Source organism: Mobula hypostoma, chromosome 7, assembly GCF_963921235.1.
Source record: "Mobula hypostoma chromosome 7, sMobHyp1.1, whole genome shotgun sequence".
NCBI lineage: Eukaryota > Metazoa > Chordata > Chondrichthyes > Myliobatiformes > Myliobatidae > Mobula > Mobula hypostoma.
The window spans coordinates 27,537,610-27,559,358 of record NC_086103.1 but is presented as its reverse complement, the minus strand read 5'-3'; the positions used below and the strand labels follow the sequence as shown (position 1 = coordinate 27,559,358).

The following is a 21,749-nucleotide window of genomic DNA, read 5'->3' as shown; positions in this document are numbered from 1 at the left end:
AGTCTATATGTATACAGTTGAAGTCAGAAGTTTACATACACCTTAGCCAAATACATTTAAACTCAGTTTTTCACAATTCCTGACACTTAATCCTAGAAAACATTCCCTGTCTTAGGTCAATTAGGATTACTACTTTATTTTAAGAATGTGAAATGTCAGAATAATAGTAAAGAGAATGATTTATTTCAGCTTTTATTTCTTTCATCACTTTTCAAGTGGGTCAGAAGTTTACATACACTTTGTTAGTATTTGGTAGCATTGCCTTTAAATGGTTTAACTTGGGTCAAACGTTTTGGGTAGCCTTCTGCAAGCTTCTCACAGTAAATTGCTGGAATTTTGTTCCATTCCTCCAGACAGAACTGGTGTAACTGAGTCAGATTTGTAGGCCTCCTTGCTCACACATGTTTTTTCAGTTCTGCCCACAAATTTTCTAGGATTAAGTGTCAGGAATTGTGAAAAACTGTGTTTAAATGTATTTTGCTAAGGTGTATGTAAACTTCTGACTTCAACTGTAATTGTTATTTGTACATTGTGTTTTATAGGATTGCATTTATATTTATTTTTATTGTGTTTTTAATTGTGTTATTTATGCTTAATGTGTTTTTAATGCTGCATTGTATTCCAAGTAACAATAATTTATTTTTTCTGAAGAAAGGCAATAAACAATCTTGAATCTCAAATGTACTCAAATTTCTGAAATGAAATTTGGACTTATATCCCACTGATTTGAAGCAAGAAAGAATGCTATCACTGAGCCAAGGAAAGTATGATGACAACAAGATTCACTACTGTACTGCAAGTTCCACAAGGATCTATCTGTGCAACATGATTATATACTCAGTGACCATTTGATGACCACTGATAAAAGCATGCAGACATGGCCAAGAGGTTCAGTTGTTATTCAGACCAAACATCAGAATGGAGAAGAAATGTGGAGAAAAGACATGACCATGGAATAATTACAGGTGCCAGATGTGATGGTCTGAGTACCTCAGAAACTGCTGATCTCCCGAGATGTTTATGCATAATAGTGTCTAGTGTTCACACAGAATAGTGCGAAAAACCAAAAAAAATATATAGCTGGTGAGTGGTAGTGCTGTGGGTAAAAATGCCTTGTTAATGTGAGAAGTTAGATGAGAATGGCCAGACTAATTCAAGCTGACAGGAAAGTGATAGAATCTCACATAACCACACATTACAACAGTGGTGTGCCAAAGGTCATCTCAGAATGCACAATACATCAAACCTTGAAGTGGATGTGCTACAACAGCAGACGACCAAGAACATACACTGAAAGGTGACTTTATTAAGTATAGGAGGTTGCTAATAAAATGGCCACTGTGTAAATTTGTGGAGAAATCATGCATGGAATCAACTATATACTTTTGACCTCATTGTGACACTGAGGGGTGTGTTAGTTAGAGACCTCATAGTATGGGAAAAATTATAATAATATGATGGACTTTCGACCAACATCTCTTTGGGGGCTTTGCTGTTGCTTGCATAGTGGGGAGAGGAATGGTCAGAGCTTTTACTAGTGCTAGTCAGAGGAGTGTTGATGTTTTTTGCTCCTGCTTGTGCATGGGAGGGGAGGGGATTTGGGGTTCTGATGTTTCTGTCATTCATTCTTTGGGTTTTTCCTGTTTCATGGATGTCTGTGAAGAGTAAGAATTTCAGGTTGTATACTGTACACATTCTCTGATATTAAATTGAATCATTGAAAGATATAACATGTTATGTTCAGTTTGAGAGTGGCATGCTTAAGTAGGAAAATGGAGCCTTACATTTATGAGAATCAATAATATCTGTTATTTGTCAAGTAGGGGACCGTGCAAATCCTGATTTGATGGAGACAGACGTGAGAGCACAGTGGAACATCTGGAAAACTTCTGAAATGACTGCTTTGCTACCGCTGCTACTGTGTGGTAACTGAAATCTCCAGAGCTGAAGGTCCTGAAATCCTTGGCTTTGTGTGTTTCAGCGGCGGGGGAGAGGTCAAAGGCGCTTGGCAGAGAATGGCGCTCAGGAGGCTGTATCGGAGAGGCTGCTCGGAAGCTCGGAGTTTTCGGAAGGATGGACTCAGGGTCGGCTGGGGTCAGCTGCTTCCAAGGTATCGGCAGGTTGATGGTACCTGGAGGTTTATGGCAGGGAGTTTCTCCCTTTTGCCGCCTGCTATCGGGGACTCAGGAGTCGATCAACTCGGGACTTTGAGACTATTTTTTTTACTGTGCCTATGGACTGTTCTTTATCAAATTATGGTATTGCTTTGCACTGCTGTAACTGTATGTTATAATTATGTGGTTTTGTCAGTGTTATTCTTTGGTCTGTCTTGTTTTCTGTGATATCACTCCGAAGAAACATTATATCATTTCTTAATGCATGTATGCCTTCATACATGACAATAAAAGAAGACTGAGTGTTCTCATAATCTAATATTCTAGGTTTGAAGGATATAAATTCAAACGTAGATTGGGAATTTAGATTAGAAATATTTGTTGGTAGATTAACTGTGGCACACTGGAGTTTTTTTAATATAATTCTCAAAGAATGTAGATTGAGTGAGGTAAACTTGGAATAAATTCTTCCATTCATAGAGCCACATCCGGATCTGTCACACAGCCCTAAATAAATTGGAGAGATGATGGTGAGTAGACTTTCTTGAATCTATGCCATTATTATTTCCACAGTGCTGTGCAGTAGAGAATGTCATACTTAGATTCAGTGGCCGAATAAATACAGTAAGTTACAAAATCAGGATCATGTGCAACTTGTAAGGGATATTATATTTGTTTGTCCTATACACATTGCCTTTCTATACAGCTGAAAATTCAGATATATAAGGTGCTGCCAAAATGATTTTGATAAGGTGCTACACTAAATTTTAGATTGTGGATTCAGCAGTAATGGGGGAAGCGAATGCTTCAACTTTTGTTGCAGTCAAGTAGTCTGGATGGATTTGAGCTTCTTGCATGTCACAGGAGTTGTACTCATTCAGGCAAGTGAAATACCTCATCACATACCTGACAGGTGGTGTTGGTGGGAAGGGACATTGATAAGTAAGTGGCATCCCACAGAATACTTAAGCTCTAACCAGCCCTCAAGACATTCATGAGGCTGTGTCAATTGAATTTCTGTTCAATACATCCTTTGGGATAATAATGTTGAGGTAAACTGAGTTCGCAATATGTTGGAATATTAAAGAGGAAATGGCAACTTTGACAAATTTAGTGACGGTTATTGTACGGTCTAACTCTGAGCTTCCTGGCAAGAGTTCAAGCTGTTGACACAGACACAGAAAGTAACAATTGCTGGCAATCTTTCAGGAAAATGCCACAGTTATGCACAAAAAAAGCCAGCATTTTCTGCAAATAACACCCAAGCAATTCAAAAGATATATAGCTTTATGTGTCTCGAACATTGACTCCTGCTTATATTCTTAAGTAAGAGTCACTCATACATCAACTTTAATTACATTTTGTTCCTCCAGCAATAATAAAAAATAAAATAATTTTATTCTGGTTCTGAACATTCATCAGCTATTAGAATAACTGTATTAGGCTAAAGGAATGGGAGGAAATAACAGGAGAGGAGGCTGATTCAAATTAAATTAATAAATTTGTCTGATCATCTCAGCCCATTTTTTTCCTCTAACTTTTAAGGAGACACTGTCGTGTATGTAATAAGCTTTATGTTCCTGAAAGAACAAGTCACCAAGTTAAACAAAATAAATTAAAGTATGAACGAATTCAAAATGAAATTCTGTGCAAGCACAGTTCAGCCACAGTAATGTGTTATGGGAATAGCATTCACTTGCTTTTATAAGTTCCCCAACGTAACCGACACATCAAGTGTAATTGCCCAAACAGCGGCTCTCCGACTTTAACAAAGGTTAAACAAGTCTGCAAGCCAAAACTAAAGTTAAAATATCTTTACAATGAAGTTCATATCTTGTCATCCAACATTAATGAGCACTGTGAGAACGTGCTCCCTACAGAAATCAGATCATTGGTTTTATCTCAGGAGGTTTTGCTTTGCAGTTAAATATTGTTTTCACATTAAAACAATCAATGTCAATCATCAAATATATTTTTTAAACACTTGATTTACTGTAGGTTGATGATTACTCTTCTGTGACTCAATTTACTCTATTATTTTGAACTGTTATTGAAAAAATACTCAATATGCACTCTTTTCAGAGCACTATTTGTGGGTCAAATAGCCATCCCCATTCAGTACTTTTGTGTTCTGTTTAAAACTTTGTCAATCAGCCTCTAACCGTTTCTTCATTGGATTCCCCTACATTAGGAATAGGAAGGAAGTGGTACATAGGATTGTCCATATGTTACATGGGATCATTATGAACATGCAGTTAAAATCTCCATCCCACCAGCTTGACATAGATTTCAAGGCAGATGAGAAGACAGCAGCCCAGACAACCGTTCCATCTAATCTTCCATCAAACATATTTTATATTGGAATGAAAAGCAAAAGAACTTCAGCTTCATCATGAACTAGATATTATTGTTTTGCACCATAAAGCAATTCCAGTAATAAACATTAGAGTCAGCAGTCCTTTCTAAACAGATTGACCCAGCCTATTTCACTTCTTAATATGACAACAATGCCCCCTTTCAATGCAATGTAAACATCAAAGACAGAGTAAATTATTTAATTTGACTTTATTCCAAATCACCCTTGCTGTCAGCTGATTTTCCTTTCTGAATAAGCTCAACAAGCAATTATGGGTTAAAAATGCAATGAAGAACACCTTGCATAATAGATCATTCTCTTAGAAGTTTATTGAGGATATTTGGAATTTATTTAACACTCAGAATTTAGAGAATGGAGCACAATTGTGGCATAAATAAATGCAAACAGAGGCAGCTGCCAGCAAAATCTGGCTTTGTTTATTGGGGAAAATTTTAAATAATATTATGAAAGAATCCATGAATGTTAATTGATATCCCTTATACAAATCTATGGAAATTAATTGGGACTTCTAAAAGGAACTATAGAACCCAATTATATTCCTCACAATTTCTGATGGCAATCACAGAAAATTATCTGAATCAAGTTCATTTCTGAGGCTGACCCCCTGGATTGAGGGCAAGATTTTCAGTCCATGGGTTTTCTTGGCTCTAAGCTGGAAAATGAGACCAGTGTGAGAACCGTAGCATGTTCATATTTCCAATACCAACATAGCGTGTCCAGAATTCACTAACACTTAGTGTTTGTCTTTGGAATTTGTGAGGAAACTGGAGTACCCAGAGGAAAGTCATGGGAAGAATGCAAAATTCCTTCAGACAGTGGCAGGAATAGAACCCTGATCTTACAGATGATGCTGTAAAGCATTGTGCTACCACAAAGCTAAAGAGCTGGTGAAAAACTGCTGAAGACTATACAAGAAGACTGTGTCACTAAGGTTGACTGCTAGTGCTCATAGTAAGAGGTTACACAGCATTTTGGAGGTTGACATTCAATCTAATAATGACCATCTGATTGGGTGGAAACTAATCATTGCAGCCAAGTTTGTCAAAGACTGCTTTCAGGACTTTTTCAGTTCCTCTGCTAATTGAGTTTTGAAGAGGGTTTCTAAAGCACATCGTCAGACTTTCTAGGGCACTTCATAAGACTCTTTTGGCAATTATTTCTGAAAATTCTCTGAAGTGTTTATCTAAAAAGAATGAGCACAGTACAACTGCACTTTACTGGAGTTGCCAAGAGAGTGAATATGCTAGATCAAGAACAAGGATACCATATAAATAATAATGATGCATTATTTATAAATAATACATCTCTAATAAATAATGTACCTTCTCACTCAATCCCTGGACCACCCTCAGCCATGAGTGATGCAGTGTATTTCAAATATTCATTGTGTGTGTGTGTAGAGCCTCACTATATGTGAAAATTGATTCTAATCTGTACTAAAACCAAATTTCCTTCAATCGTATATTTTGAGTGCAGCTTCCATTGTCCATAACATCCCCCCAGTTTTATTAAAATAACTCTTCATATTTCTTTTCATCAAGTTAATTGCCCCCTATCCCTCCAAGAAAGGGGATTGTCTTTCATTAACATACTAGAATGGGACACTTCCCTTCAAAAAGTTTATGAATGGGACTCAGGTGTTTATGAATAATCATGTAATTCAACTCAAAATATCTGAAAAATACACAGAATTGGATGTGAATTTATGTGGCAATATTGGACATTTTGCCATTTTTTGTTCCTCTCTGCGCCTTGCGGCACATTGGGTAGCCTCCTTTTCATTTCTTTAGCAGTCGTCTGTTTTTCATGAGGCCGAGTTGCTAGCTTGATGCGCAACCCGGCGTGGATAGAGATCATGCAAGGAGCCGGCCAGATTCGAACCCAGGACCACTCGCCTTGATGTCCAGTGCGGATGCCACTACACCTCCAGTTTGCTGTTGTTGGTATCATATCATTGTTTGAAAATTTTCAAATAAATTGCAATTGCATTGATGAAATGATTCAAAAATAACCTTTATCACAAACATTAAAACAGAGTCTATAACGCCATACAATTTTAGGCTTTCTTTACATGGGGCAAAGAGACAAAATATCTCACAAAAATAATAAACCCAAATCAGCCATCACCTGATCCAAAATGACCTGTTAATACTGAACCTTTTCAATGGTAGCTACATCTGTGGAGGCACTAATAATCTTTGGCAATGAATGGTCAATTGCCTCTTAGATTCTGTACCAAAATCAGAGGCACAATTGATTTCAACGTTGAATGAATGTCAAAGGACAACAGAGAGTTTTAATATTGTTTAGATGTCTATTTGACAGCAAAGCTGAGAGTGGTCTTTGCAAGTTGCCCAATAACGAATGATTGAGCACATAGGGCTGATACTCAAAGCTGTTTAGAGGAATAAGATATAATTGTATTGAAACATATTGAGAAGGAGCTTGATGTAGTAATTGAGATGCTTCTTCCTGTGGGGAACTTGGAACAAGGGGGCATAATTATGGGAAGATGAAAATGGGAATGCTTCCCTCAGAGGAAACAAACAAGATGCTGGAAGGATTTGCTAGGCCAGGCAGCATCCAGCATCTAGTATGGTGCTCCCAATTTCAACATCTACAAATCTCTTGTATCACTCTTCAAAGGGTTGTGAATCTTTCAGTTCATTGCATTAGAGGATGAATCACTGAATCATGGCTGGGATGAATAGATTTTTGGATTATAGTGAATCATGGATGAAGGTGATAAGGGGAGAAAGTGGATTTGAGACCAGCTTCAGAGGAAGCATAATCATGTTGAATGTTGAAATGGGCTTGAGGGACCATAAAGCTTACTACGGCTAACATTCTTCTGATCATTCTGGAGAGTATCAGTGTGTGTTTTTTTCATTGCATGGCCACAGAGCCTGACACTGTTCATGGGACTCTGGATACATACTGCATTAGTGTGGTCATGGAGGGTGAGAAGAAACCGTAGGTGATGACTCTGGACTGTGGGTTGGGAAAACCGGTTCAGTGAGTTCCGGCCATTACAGAAACTTATAATATTCCAGATATGAATGGCTTTTCCTCATTTTTTTCAGCTGTTTTCTTCTCTGATAGAGCCCAGGGACCTTTGGTATGTCAATTGAAAACAAAACTTCAAATAATAAATGAAACAGATTGCAAAGTGACAGCATAAAGTTATCCTTAAGTAGCTTTGAAAAGCGAAGAGAACAAAAAGAAAATACAAAAAGTGAAAATCAAGTATTCCGAGTGTGCCCTATTCCCCTTGTGACAACCTGAGAGGGATATCTGTGGATTTCTTTCTGGCTGACATCCTGCATAAATACATACATAGTATGAAGTTTTCTATTCTGCTTGTGCATACTATCTCTACCAGCTATCATATATGCCAGATCCTGGGGTACAACAATTATGAAAACCTATGACTGATTAATCATGAACTGTGACTGATTATTAATTTAAGATAACACTGTCAAGGAAAGAAGGATGGATTATAATGGGATTCTGAAGGTTGGCACAAATTAACTTCATCTAAGCTGGCATCCCCAAGGATTTCATATGTGTCTTACATTACTGTATTTGCTAAAACGTCCATTCTTCACATCTGTCATGAATGTATTCATTAAAATGCTCCTGAAACAAATTACAACTGAGTATATCCTTTATATGCAACAGTCCTAGAGGCAAGTATGTCATCTGTGCTGAAGAAAATGGATCCTCATAAAGCACTAACTTTTGCACTTAGAGGCACAGCAGTTTTGCTTGATTCTCTTCAAGCTTTACCTTACTACCATGCTAAATCTCATACATTCAGCTGCTATTGATTATGTACCTCCTATACCTAATAAAGTGGCCACTGAGGGTATATTTGTGGTCTTCTGTTGCTGTATCACGTCCACTTCAAGATTTGATGTATTGCATGTTCAGAGTTGCTCCACTGCATGCACTGTTGTAATGTGTGGTTATTTGAGCTACTGAGGCCTTCCTGTCAGCTTAAAACAGTCTAGCCATCCTGCTCTGAAATCTCTCGTGAACAAGGCATTTTCACCCACAGAACTGCTGCTCACTGGACTTTTTTTTCACCATTCTCTGAAAACTCTGGAGACCGTTGTGGGTGAAAGTCTCAGGAGCTCAGCAGATTATCATATACTCAAACCACCCCACCTGGCACCAACAATCTCAAAGTCACTTAGATCACATTTCTTCCCCATTATGAACAACAACAGAGCCTCTTGACAATGTCTGCATTCGTTTATGCACTTAATTGCTGCTGCATGATTGGCTAATTAAATATTTGCATTAACAAAGAGGTGTAGTGGTGTACCTAATAAAGTGGCCACTCAGCGCGCATCCTGCCTTTTCATCAGTCTGATTGAACTCCAAATAGTCTACAATATGCTCTTGGCTGGACAGATCACCTCCAGCAGCATTTAACATCAGCATTTGTTAAACATATTGTATCTGAATTAGAGAACAGTATTCCCATTTCATTTTATCGATTGCAGGCAATTCTTTCGTGATTTCATTGTCCTAGGTGTCCATACCACTGAATAAAATCAAATAAACATTGATTAAAATTTGAAATAACTAATAATAACAGTACAAATTTTGCATCTGTTTGAGGCAGGCATTTCTCATCTCCATTTTTTCCTCACACAAAATGACCTGTTCATTGAAAATGAGTGGTTTGGTGATGATTGGCTGCTCCTCAATCAAGCATGCATTCTGCTTATTCTACTTAATTTAGACTGCAATATCCCACTTCTACAATTCCTTCAGTTTCCTAATTAACTACTCAAAGCCATCCCATTGGGATGGAAAGATGGCACCAGCGACCAATGCAACTAATGGCAATGTCCTGCAGACAGTTCAGGAAACTAACTTCTTTCAAATATACTTCTGTTATTAATCTGAGAGTGATTGGAACTTGCAATGTACATTTTGAGTAATCTCTTTTGGACTGACTGAGTAACCTGGCTCTTCTGCCCTCTCCAAGGTTGAGGATGGAGTGTACGAACTGACGGCAGGGCACGAACCCGTAATCAGCTCCATATCTCACTAATCTTGCTGATTAAACATCGAGCAGGATTGAAATAAATGAGGATGAGAGTGGAAGATGAGCAGGAGTTTAGCACTGTCTGCCCGTGCTTGAAGTCTCCCTGTCCCTCTCCCTCTATCTGTTGCTGCTGCTGGAGAAGGAGTTGGAGTCTTGGCTCTTGGGCAAGGTTTGATCAGTAGAGCATGTAGATTGAACTTATTTTTAGAGGTCTCTGTAGTTTTTGTTATATTTGTTTCTAGTTTCTGGTTACCCCTTTTTTATTGCTATCTTGTACGATTTTGATCTGGACAGACTGGTTCTGTGGCCTGCACTCAGCAAACGACACAGTGCTAAATTGAACTGAACTGAACTAAAATGAACTAGATTGTTTCAAGGACTCTGCAGTTTGATGCTTAATATTCTGTGTGCGATTTGCTCATTTTTTGTTGTTTGTGCAACTCGTTCTTTTCTTGTGTATTGGGTGTTTGATGTATTCTTTGAACAGGTTCCACGGTGTTTCTTTATTTCGTGACTGTCTAAAGGACGATGAATAGTGGGGTTGTATACTGCATACATACGTTGATAATAAATGTATTTTGAATCTTTGAATTTCCATCTTGCTTCCTTTAAAAGTATAAACTTTCAGTATTTTTCTCGAATATAGGTGAACTATCTTGCAAGCCAGAGAAATATAGGAGCAATGGGGCAACTCAGTATCTAGAAATCAATGTTGAAAGAAAATGAAAAAGTATTAGTGTCTATCACACATCTTCCATTTCTGCTTTTCTTATACCAGTTCATACTATTTTTGTTCCAATTTACATAGATGGATTCTAGATGCTTGTAATATTTCAAAATACTACAATGGTTTTATGCTATAAAGAATAAAGATATCGGCTGGAGATTAGACTCAACATTATGCATTCGGTTACACTGAACTCCATTAAACCATATGTACAAATATAAGTACCGAACAGCCAACACTCTCAAATCCAATTAGCACCAAACTAAAGACAAATTTCTTTCTTTTACTTTCTCTGTGGAATTGGACATTCCTCCTGATGTCTCCAGAAAACAAATCTGTTTGATAAATCTATCCAGAGCTCTATTTTACAGTGATAGAGTAGATTCTCAAGTTGATATTTCTGCTGGTTCCATCTTCTGAGTAAATAGATGCTCTGTAACGATGGATCAGACAGATCAAACTATGTCCTTAATGTTATAAAGGTAAGGTTCCATCCATGTCATACGAAAAACAAACTTACAAACCTATTCTGGTGGAACAATTTAATTATAAGAGGAAAACTTCTCTTGCTAATCTTTGAAACTAGTTATTGAAGCTTCAGAAAAATTGCACTTCTGTAGCTCTGATACAGAACTGCAAATAATTCCCTTTTATACCCTTCCGTAAATCATGGTTTTGACAGGGTGATCCTATCCTGTTGTCATTGCCAGAGTTCTCAGTCTTTCCGTATTACCTTTAATCATCACCAGTGCTGTTTTCATTTTATTGACAGTACAAGATATGACAGATGACTGACAGTCAGGCTCTAAATTAATACCTTGGCTCAGATTTTTTTCCCTTTGGTGGCACAACAGCCGGTGACAACTATAACAAGCACCAGTGTCTCAAAAAATCATTCCTTGTGTTGATAAAACCACAGGAAGGTTTAGAAATATCATTCAGAGGGTCAGTTAACCAATAATAATATAAAATATTAAATTTGTATGGAATCCTTCACCATTTCAAGTAAGTCCAAAGTGACTTGCAGCCTATGAAGTGTCATGACTATTGTAGGAAATGCAGCAGCCAATGTGAATGTGGCAATCTTCCATAAGCAGCAATGTGATAATGACGAGGTAATGTATTTCAGAGTTGTTTGTAAATATTGGCAAAGTCATTGGGAATAACTCTATCCCACCTCTGCAAAGTATCTTTCACATAACGTTGGAGGCCAGATAGGTTTAACAGGAAATCTGAATGAAAGCACCTCCAACATTTCAACATTTCCTCAGTACAGTATGGGCACATCAACCAGCATTTTTTTCCCAACAAGGTAATGGAGCTAACACCCAGACCAAGGCTACTGTATCTTCCCTGACCCTAGCTCCAATGTACCTCCCATGATCCTAGCTCCATTGCACCTTTCCGGACACTGGCTCCAATGTTCTTTCCTTAATCCCAGCTCCAATGTACTTTAGCTGACCATAACTCCAACGTAATTTCCCTTATCCCAGCTCCAATGTACCTTCCTTAATTCCAGCTGCAATGTACCTTTCTTGCCCTAGCTCCAATGTACCATATTATGCATGTATTACCAGTTATGCCCACTTCTGTAAACCAGGCAGGAGATTCGGCCTGGAATTGTTTCAAGTTCATAATAAGGATTGCCAGCTTCTGTATAATACAGAATGTTGAAATAAATCCAATATTTACCAAGTATTGGGATAACTGATGGCAAAAAGAATGCAGCAAACATTTTACAGCCCCCTTTTTTTCAAATAAATCCATATAAAAGTTTCTATCAGCCTGACAGAACATGGGACAGAAATGGAAAATTCAAGGCATATCATCTAAAAGTTGACTTGAATGAAACCAAATCTCATTGGCCAAGTTATGACTAACTATATTATCTTTTTCTCTTTCTTTAATGGAATTTGTACCTAAATCTTTGAACAGTAATAACTTAAAATATAATTAGATGAATTGCATACTATCATCACTATCTTTGTTACTTTACAAAGACAAGGATGCCATCTGCATGAAAACAAAATGGAGCACATGCTTCGTGAAAGTCCCATTTGACAAGAGGCATCAAGGCTTAGTTGGCTCCAGCTCAGAAACTTTACATTTTGGCTCATTAGTGACATGATAAATACAATAATTTCTTGTTGATAAATTTTATCCACCAAAATGGGCAAACATGTTTATGAGATTGCCCCTTGTGCCAAAACCTTTCTATAAATGCAGACTTCTTCAATAACATTTATGAAGTTGCAGTATAAGTTTATATATTTTTCATGAAACTTGGATGAAGACAGAGATATTCCTAGAGAAAATTTTTCAAGTTTGGTCAGAGAACATTGACATAAATTAATACCACATATATTAGGCAAAGAATTAAGAGACAATAACATAGCTTCCACTGTTTACCTCATCACTCCTTATCTTCTGTCCTTTTTGCTCCTGTTGGAAGAGAATGGGGAAGTTCTGAGTATTTTCACTGATGCCTTGGGTATCTAGACATAAAATGAAAACAGAAAAAAATTATTATTAACTCCATTAGTTACAAATAATTGATAAGTTTTCATACTAACATCATTGAACATGTCAAACACTAGTTATCTTCTAAATTAAACACATGACCTGACTTTTAAGGTTAAGAAGTATTGCAAAAACAAATGCAGTATGATGAAGGTATTTTCGCCAACTTGATTCTACGATAAAAGGTGACAGGACCAACTTCATTTTAAAAAGATACCATGTTCCTCAATTCACAGCAGGGTTCTGAAGTTGGCAGGCAACAGCACTGGTGTCTCATCTGTCTATGAGGCACAGGCAAATTAGGAAGACTTCCAGAAGTCTCTTAGCTCATGAGTAATGTGCTGTTCTTTCATCCACTTGGAAACACAAGGGGCCCAATGACCTGGAATGTAGCAGTTTCTAGATTATAATTGTGTGCAGCATACTCAGACTAACTAGCTTGAGAGTAAAATGCTTTCGTTTTACTACAGTGCTGTTGAGGGCATTAGCAGCAGCAGGACAGTTAAAGAATTTGTTCTGCATTTGGAAAGTACTGCAGAAGATAAAAAATACGTCACCACTGTCCATAAACTTAAGTAAAGCAGTTGGCAATGTGAAAGAATAAGCGTGTAAAAAAGAATTGATGCCCCAACCAAAATTATATTGCCAGCTTTTGTTCACATTTTTGGATATCACTTCTTTTTCACTTGGCCTTCCAAACCTACAACCTCTATCACGAAGAAAGACACAGGTGCCTGAGAATGTCAAACACCCACAAGTGCCTTTCTAAGTCACACATTATTCTGACCTCAAAATATAACTCTAGTTCTTCATTGCCATTGGCCTACAGCCTACAACACCTTATCCAACCATACTGTGGAAGTACCTACATCAGAGGAACTGTCTCTGTTCAAGAAGACAACCCCCCTGCTGGTTTCCCAAGAACTAATTTAACTCAGTTGAGAAGTGATTCAGTGATATAACATGGAAGGGAAAATGCCTGTGGATAAATCAATGTTTGGGCATTGGAAGACTTTCAAGAAAGAGATCCAAAGGGCACCAGATAAAATATGTTCAAGCAAGAAAAAAAAAATGGGGGACTGCTTACTCTGCAACCTCAGCTTATAAGGTACGTAGAGGGATTTTTTTTTTAAGTAAGAGCAAAAAAAAAGGAAAACAGGTAAACTTATGTCACACTCTGAGGGCCTAATAATCCAGAACACTTAGTTAAAAAGAAACAGAAAGCTTCAGGATGAAATTAAAAATAGAAATCAGAAAAGTAACGAAAAGCCAGGTAAAAATACTAGAATGTAAAATCAAAGAAAATTGAGTTCTGTGAGTAGAAGAGCAAATTGTAGAACTCATTGAGGACCAATAAAATTGTAAACACATGTGAGAGCAGAAAAGATGGGGATGGCCATAAACAAATACTTTGCAGCTGACTTCACAAAAAAATGAGAATTCAAACATTACAAAGGAAGAAGAGTATGAAATATTGAATTGGGTGAGTAAAAAACATAAGGAAATATTATTGGCTTGGAATTTTTGGAAGTGAATACAATCAGTGGATCAGAGAAAATGTACTCCAAACAGTTTGAGGAAGCAAGGGAGGAAACACTGGAGGTCTTGATAAACATTTTACAATTATTTCAAGCAACCAGGTGTTGCCAGAAGATATGCAACACATTGTACGGTTTAAATGAGTGGTACGGGATGACCCAAGTAAGCATATCATGGTTATAATTTGAAAGCAGGAAAATCGTGGAAGTAATTTGGAGTGACGATCTTAATTTTTGTAACACACACAAAATGCTGTAGGAACACGGCAGGTCAGGCAGCATCTACAGAGAAGAATAAAGAGTGTACATTTTGGACTGAGACCCTTCATCATCATCACTGTCCTCAGCAACACTTCATGCTATCTCCCAGAAAAAGAGATTCAGCAGATGTGGAAATCTAAAATAATACAAACAAAATGAAGGGTTTTGGACCGAAACATCGATTCTTTATTCGGGCTCATTCTCTTTAATCTCTTGTGTTTATAATCTTAATTTTTGTTGAGATAGCTACAGACGGTCAATAAAAATGGTTAACTGATAATGCTAAGTTTTTATTTCCAGGAGATAGTATGCTGGGCTGCTGAGGGCAGTGGATTTGTTATTGTTAAGGAGAGTAGATTTCCAAATGTCTTTCCAACATTCGGCCAGAACATCAGATTTACAGAGCAATCCCATCACACTATTAATTTTCTCTGTCACATATTTCCCCTCACCCCCATCAAGTCAACACCACAGTTACACTGGGAGTAATTCTGGGAGTAATTTATAGTAGACAATGGCTTAGAATGTACACAAATACATCGCATTCTGTACAATTTAATCTTTTGGTTTATGATGGCAATGCATGAGGGAAGAGTATTGGCCAGGAGTTTAGAGTAATTAGCCATTGTGCAGATGCAAAACTATGACTTAATGCACATGGTAGAGTAGAACAGTTGGCAGGTAGTTAGAGCAGCTGTCACATGGCTACTGTATTTCAGGTTTGGTCATGACCTTGGATTTTGTGTCTATGACCGAGTTGGATTTTCCTCAAGTGTTCTAATTTCCACTCATATCCCAAAGGCATATGCTGGTAGATTAATTGCCTTCCGTAGGTTGATGTCAGGAAAACTGGCGGAGCTGGGAGTTGTATTTGATGAATAGGTGAAAGAGAAAAATATTATAGGAACTAAGGAAGGGAATTGGTCAAATGGTAATGCTGTAAGGAACTGTCAAAAATTGATGGACTGAATGCTCTCTTTCTGTGAATGAGGAAATTTGGGTTCAGAATTACAGTATTAATTGCTGACATTTTTATGTTGTACCAATGTACAAAGTACAGAATGCTGGAGAAAATAAGTTGAAAATTACAGAATGACTGGATAACATTTAAAATTATCAGGATATTTTTGGGTAAAATGAATACTTAGGGGTGGTGGGGTGAAGAGACCTCTCTACCAAAGAAAATGTAATGCGCTCCTTCCCTCTGTTAGCCTACAGGTCACCCATGGGTAAGGTGTAGCACCTGTTTAGCACACACACCCTCACCCTGATCAGGGTCACGTGAAGCCATGGGAGTAGGTGGTGGATGGTGCATATCACAGGTCCTTGTTGATGCAACCACTGTCAGCTGGCAGGCAATCTCTGAAGAGTATTGATAATGGCTGAGGTCAACTGTCTTTTAAAGACACTGCCCAGGAGAAGGCAAAGGCAAATCACTTCTGTAGAAAAATTTGCCAAGAACAGTCATGGTCATCTCCATGATTGCCTACATCATACCACATGGCACTTAACAATGATAATGATAATGTGAGGTATTAGAAAAAGGACAGAAAATTAAGCCAGAGGCATAAGGCCAATGGTGAGATCAGGTTTCAAGAAAAATCAATTCCTACATATACAGACAATGCAAGCAACAGCAAAGAACCAATAGAATTGGCCTGTACTTTCTAATGCTCTGACTTATACGTATTCCTTTTCATTTCAAATATTGTTCTCAATGGTCTACTTTGCCTTATAAACAACATTTCCTGGAATTCAAGCCCCAACAGTTTCATTGACCTCCTTGTCTCCAATAATACCTGGGAGGTTGATAGCGGGATTTCCTACGATAACACCATTTCATTAACATAAAGTCAATTTTAGGTTCCTCACATAACTATCAATTACGTCACTGAAAATTATTCTAACATTGACAATGACAAGGGAGAAATTCAGCAAGAGGAGGAAATCAAGGAAAACATCTTAAAGTTTACATCTGGTGTCAATTACTGAGTTAACAGGAACGGTGAGACATACTTGTAGAATTTGAAAGATGCTCCACCACAGACATTTAAGAAAATGGATTGTGTCAATCTACAATTTCTTCATAATTTCGGAAGTAGACACATTATCACAGAACATTTTCAGGAAGGAATTCAGCCTATTAAGTTTAGACAAGAAAAATCCATCTGCTGCCTGCCCCTGCCTTATCCTCATGGCTCTACACTTTCTTTCAATTTTGACACTTATCCAGCTCACTTTTAAATACTTTAATTGATTTTGCCTTCATTATTACTCTGGGAAGTACATTACAGTCTCCGTGTACTCACTGTAAAGAAGTTTTTCCTCATGTTACTTCTGGAACTTTTGCCAATTATCTTTAGTATGTATGCTCATGTTCCTGACTCTTTGGCTAATAAAAACAGTTACAACTTTCTCTGGAATCATTACAGTACATCTTATACACTTTCTCCACATATTTTGTGAACTGTGATGCCCAGAGCTGAATACAGAGCTGTGGCCATGGCAGAATATTGGTAATTTCATTATCTCCAATCTGCATGAGGTGCTGACGACTGTTTGAAGGAAATGCTTACTTACAGTAAGACCCTATAGTTTAATTAAATTTGGGAAGTGACACTTCCTCTAAGCATGTTTCTGTTCCTCATTAGGATTTAATTACACTATAATGCCTCAGCAGCAAAGACCATGACCATTCTCAAACTAAGTCTCAATGTGGTCTTTCTGACTGTTAGACACTATTTATCAAATATCTCATTGTTCTCTTCTGCTGGTCCTGCTTATTAATTGACGGATAGCAATGATGCTTTGGAGTGAAGTGTAAACATTGACGTGGGCAAGTCCAGTTGGAGAAAACATTCACCACAGAAATCTTTTGTAGCCAACCACTTCCTTCACGTGATAAACACTTCCACTGACGCTAAAATTTGGAAAGGATGTTCCACAGACTAGTCGAGCAAAAGTCTGTTGTAATGGCATAGATAAAGCCTAGTTTTCACCCAGTGTTTCAAACTCCTCCATCCTGGATACCTGATAGCACGGCAAGTGGCAGAGCTGATAGACAGTCAGGAAGGTGTGTCCTGAGAGTCTGGTGCCATGACTTTTCATGGCATCAGGTCAAACATAGTCTTGGTAACTTTCTGCTGATACTATTGATATTATCTCCAGCTGATGAATCAGAACTTCTCCATGTTAATTGAAGCACTGAGAACAGAAAGGGCATAGAATGTACACTGATAACTTCATTGTCTGTCACCAGAAGACCCTCAATATCTGCACCACTGGCAGAGTTGACCAGGACCAGAATGACATTGCTGCCGGTCAGTCTGTGTACACACCTGAATGATTCAACACAAAAGTAGTTACAACACTGACATTTACACAGACATGGAATTTTGCCTAGGTATGTTTTATTTTCTGAGCCCCAAAAAAACTAAACAATGATCAATGATGAGCAATATTTTGCTAAGAGTGATAACACTTGAAAGGAGTTGCTGCTTACCAATGCCCAGCTTTTAAATATCAGGATCACAATTATAGATTCATTTCAGACATTATATCCTTGGACAAGCAAGCTTTAAGTTGTTGGGAAAGAATGTCTCTACTGAAATGGTTTCAGGTGGCAGTTCAAAACTGGTATCAGTTCTGACTGCTGCACCAACATCTAGACAACACTCACAAATGAGCAACACAAACAAAATGCCAGAGGAACTCAGCAGGCCAGGCAGCATCTATGGAAAAGAGTACAGTTGACGTTTTGGCCCAAAATAGTGACTGCAGGGTCCTGCCGAGGTGTTTTGGCCATAAACGACAAATGTACTCTTTTCCATAAATGCTGCCTAGTCTGCTGAGTTCCTTCAGCATTTGTGTGTGTGTTGCTTGAATTTCTAGCATCTGCAGATTTCCTCCTGTTTGTGATAACATTCACAACTGGGCTGTTCAGTAGGAAATAATATTTATACCATACTGTTGACATGCATTGACTATCTCCAACTAGAAAGATTAAACATCTTGCTCTGTCATTGTAAAGTATTGCCATGATAGAGTGATTAGTAATATTTCAAAAGTCGACTGAACCATCTATATAAATACCGTGCTTACAAAATCAAGTCAGGAATTGGATATCTTGAGAGAAGTGACTGTATATTAGTTTCACAAAGCTTTTACACCATCTTTATAGAATACTTGGATAAAAACAGCTTCAGTACCTCTTAAGAAACTCAACACCATTCAGAATAAAACAGGCTGATTTATTGACTCTTAATCAACTTTTAAAATGTTAATTCTCTTCACAGTCAGTACACTGCAGCCATTTCGTGTATCATCTACAAATTACATCATAGTTCTCCATCAGGGCTTCTCCAACAACTCAACTCATACCTGTGGTCTTCACCATCAAGTAAGTAAGGACAGCAAGTTATTGGAGCAACCTAGTGCAATTGGATCACCGGAAGAAAACAGCTTGATCACTCGCCCAGTGGTTTAGTTGGTAAATACTCAATAGGAACCAAAACAACATTCATTTATATGAAAGCAGACAAAATATTCCATGGGGTTTTACTGGAGTTTGATCAAACAAAAGACTGGAAGTAAATCCGTTAGCAAATGATGAAAAATTTGGTCACAGAGTTTGGCTGGGCATGAGATATAAAGTCAAGGAGCTTTAAGCAGTGAATTTCAGGGCTTAAGGTTTTGGTAGTTAAATGCATGAGCACTGACACAAGAACAATTAAACTTGGAGATAAGCAAGCAGAATTAAAACAATGTAGATATCTTGAAGGGTATCTGGGTGGTTGGAACATATGAAATGCTGGAGGAAGTCAGCACGTCAGGCAGCATTTACGGAGGGAAATAAACAGTTGACGCTTTGGGCTAAGACCCTTCATTGAGTCCTTCATCAGGGTGGGAGAAATATGGCATAACAGAATCTGAGCACAAACACAAAAGATGTAGGGAGGAAAACCTTGCTTTTCAAAGTAAAAGTCTGATACAATAAAAAACTACAACTACTTTGTTCATCCCATTGATGATTTTGATTGGGTATCACAAGTTTAATTTCCCTTTGGTCTCCGTAAGTGGCAGAGAGAGACACATTTTCCCCAATAACCTAGGATGGATTTGATAATTTGTCCAGGATGAAGGAAAAGTTTGTTAAACCACTGTATCACACAGCTACCCTGAAGCATTATGTGGCTATCAAGAACATGTGACTTGCGGTGGAAAAAAATCAGATATGCCATTACTAATTTTAAAAGAATTTTTTAAAAAATGATATATTCCCAGCGATAAATGTATGATCTTGGCCATGGTAGTAGAAAATGTTCAATGAATCAAGCCATCAGAATATATTAGTGAACAGATGGACAGCTGACAAAACACTGGTTCATAATAAAGTACTCGATACAGGATTAGGAATAGAAACAGAACAAGATCTGTGGGGAGAGAGAGCAGGCGCAGACTTCAGCTACTGCTGAATTAATGAAATGACAAGCTTTGAGCTGAGACCTAATGCAATTTGGTGATAGTGGGATTAGTGTTCAGAACAGCAATAGCTGTATTAAGCGTGTCCCAGGGTGGGAGATGTAGTACATGCTCTGTAAAAGCAGACACTGTGTGCCATTTGGGAGTTAAATGACATTTGTATGGGGATTTTTTTTTTTACAGCTAGTTCTGAACTCATGGCAAAGAGAGATTATGTGGGTGCCCTGCTCTCCATAACTGCCTGTGTCAATCAGAACTGTCCAGTGGAGTTCACATGAGTGCAGTCCAAGAGGACTGGATCTGAATTATCTGACTAATTTGAACAAAAATCTGCTCTTCACTCAACTGATCCTGACATCAAGGATTGATGACATTAGCAGAAGGAAGTAAATTTAATCTATGACCTCATCACTGCACACTAACAGCCCGACATACTGTTGCTACTAAGCTGCCTAAATGTGACACTTGCACTGAGCATTCTCAGTTAATGTTTTTCCCATCTAAGTTCCTGCACAAGTGAACATATGATCAGCAAACAAAGATTTGTTTCTATTCTCAAAGATCAGTTTTTCCTTTCATATTCCTTGTCCACATATCTTTAAGGAATGCATTGTACTGTTCCACATTTGAAAAGACCCTGATAGAGTGGAAGTGGGAAGGATAGCAAAGATATTTTTTCTAATCTAAGAAATCAGCTTTTCCTTACATATTCCTTGTCCATATATCTGTAAGGGTACTATTCCACATTTGAAAAGGCCCAGATAGAGTGGACATGGAGAGAATGTTTCCTCTGCTGCAGGAATCTAGGACTAAAGGGCACAGCTTCAGAATACAAGCACATCTCATTAGAACTTAGATGAGTACTAGTATACTCATCACAGTTTATAGGGAGAAGGCAGGGGAATGGGGTTCAGAGGGAAAATAAATCAGTTATGATGGAATAACATAGCAGATTCAATAGACCAAATAACCTAGTTTTTCTCCTATGTCATATGGCCTTATTTTCAGAAGCTGCCAATAAGACATACTGATGATAGAAAGCATTATATTGGGGCAAACATTTCTATCTGCTCAGCATTTCCTACTACACAGGGCAAATAGTGAGGCAAGTTAAACATTGTACTTGTGTGATATTTATTAATATGATGATCTCTGCAAGGACAGTGATACATCTCAGTTCTTCTATGTTCTAAATGCATTATGGTAATACTTCAGGGAAGTGTAAAATACTGGAAAACAAATCCTGAATGTATGCATATAGTTCAAGTCGTCGCCTCAACATTCCAATACATCGTAGTAGTTCAACTAGCTAGGAGAAATATGGATATCAATGAATAGTTGTTGACATTTTCAGTTCTGAATTAGGAGGAAGAGAAAGTATGAAGGGGGGTGTTTGATTTGGAGGATGAAGCTAAGCAATTATCGTACCTAGCAGCAGTGTGTTTGGACACTGAAATAAAAAGGTCCTTGTTCTCCTAGGGTGAGTGTGGTCTGGGGCAAGCTGGCCCATCTTGCTCAAGGCTCTATAAAGAGCACTGTGTGGGAAAATGTCACACTGTGGGGCTTTAAATCAGACATTATGTCAACTGTGTTGAAGGAACTTACTCCTTTAAAGGCTAATCAAATTTTCAGCATGACGCAAAACAACTCAGTTGTAGATATTGTTTTC

General features: G+C 37.9%; 1 protein-coding gene across 1 annotated transcript in view; it reads right to left on the bottom strand.

Moving 5' to 3' along the window:
• The window catches only part of LOC134349198 (teneurin-2-like), a 3,136,038-nt gene that overhangs the window by 1,521,947 nt on the left and 1,592,342 nt on the right, over positions 1 to 21,749 (bottom strand). The window contains exon 9 of the mRNA XM_063053178.1: positions 12,690 to 12,775. The gene's annotated coding sequence lies outside the window, so the exon portion shown is untranslated. The remainder of the gene's footprint in view (positions 1 to 12,689; positions 12,776 to 21,749) is intronic.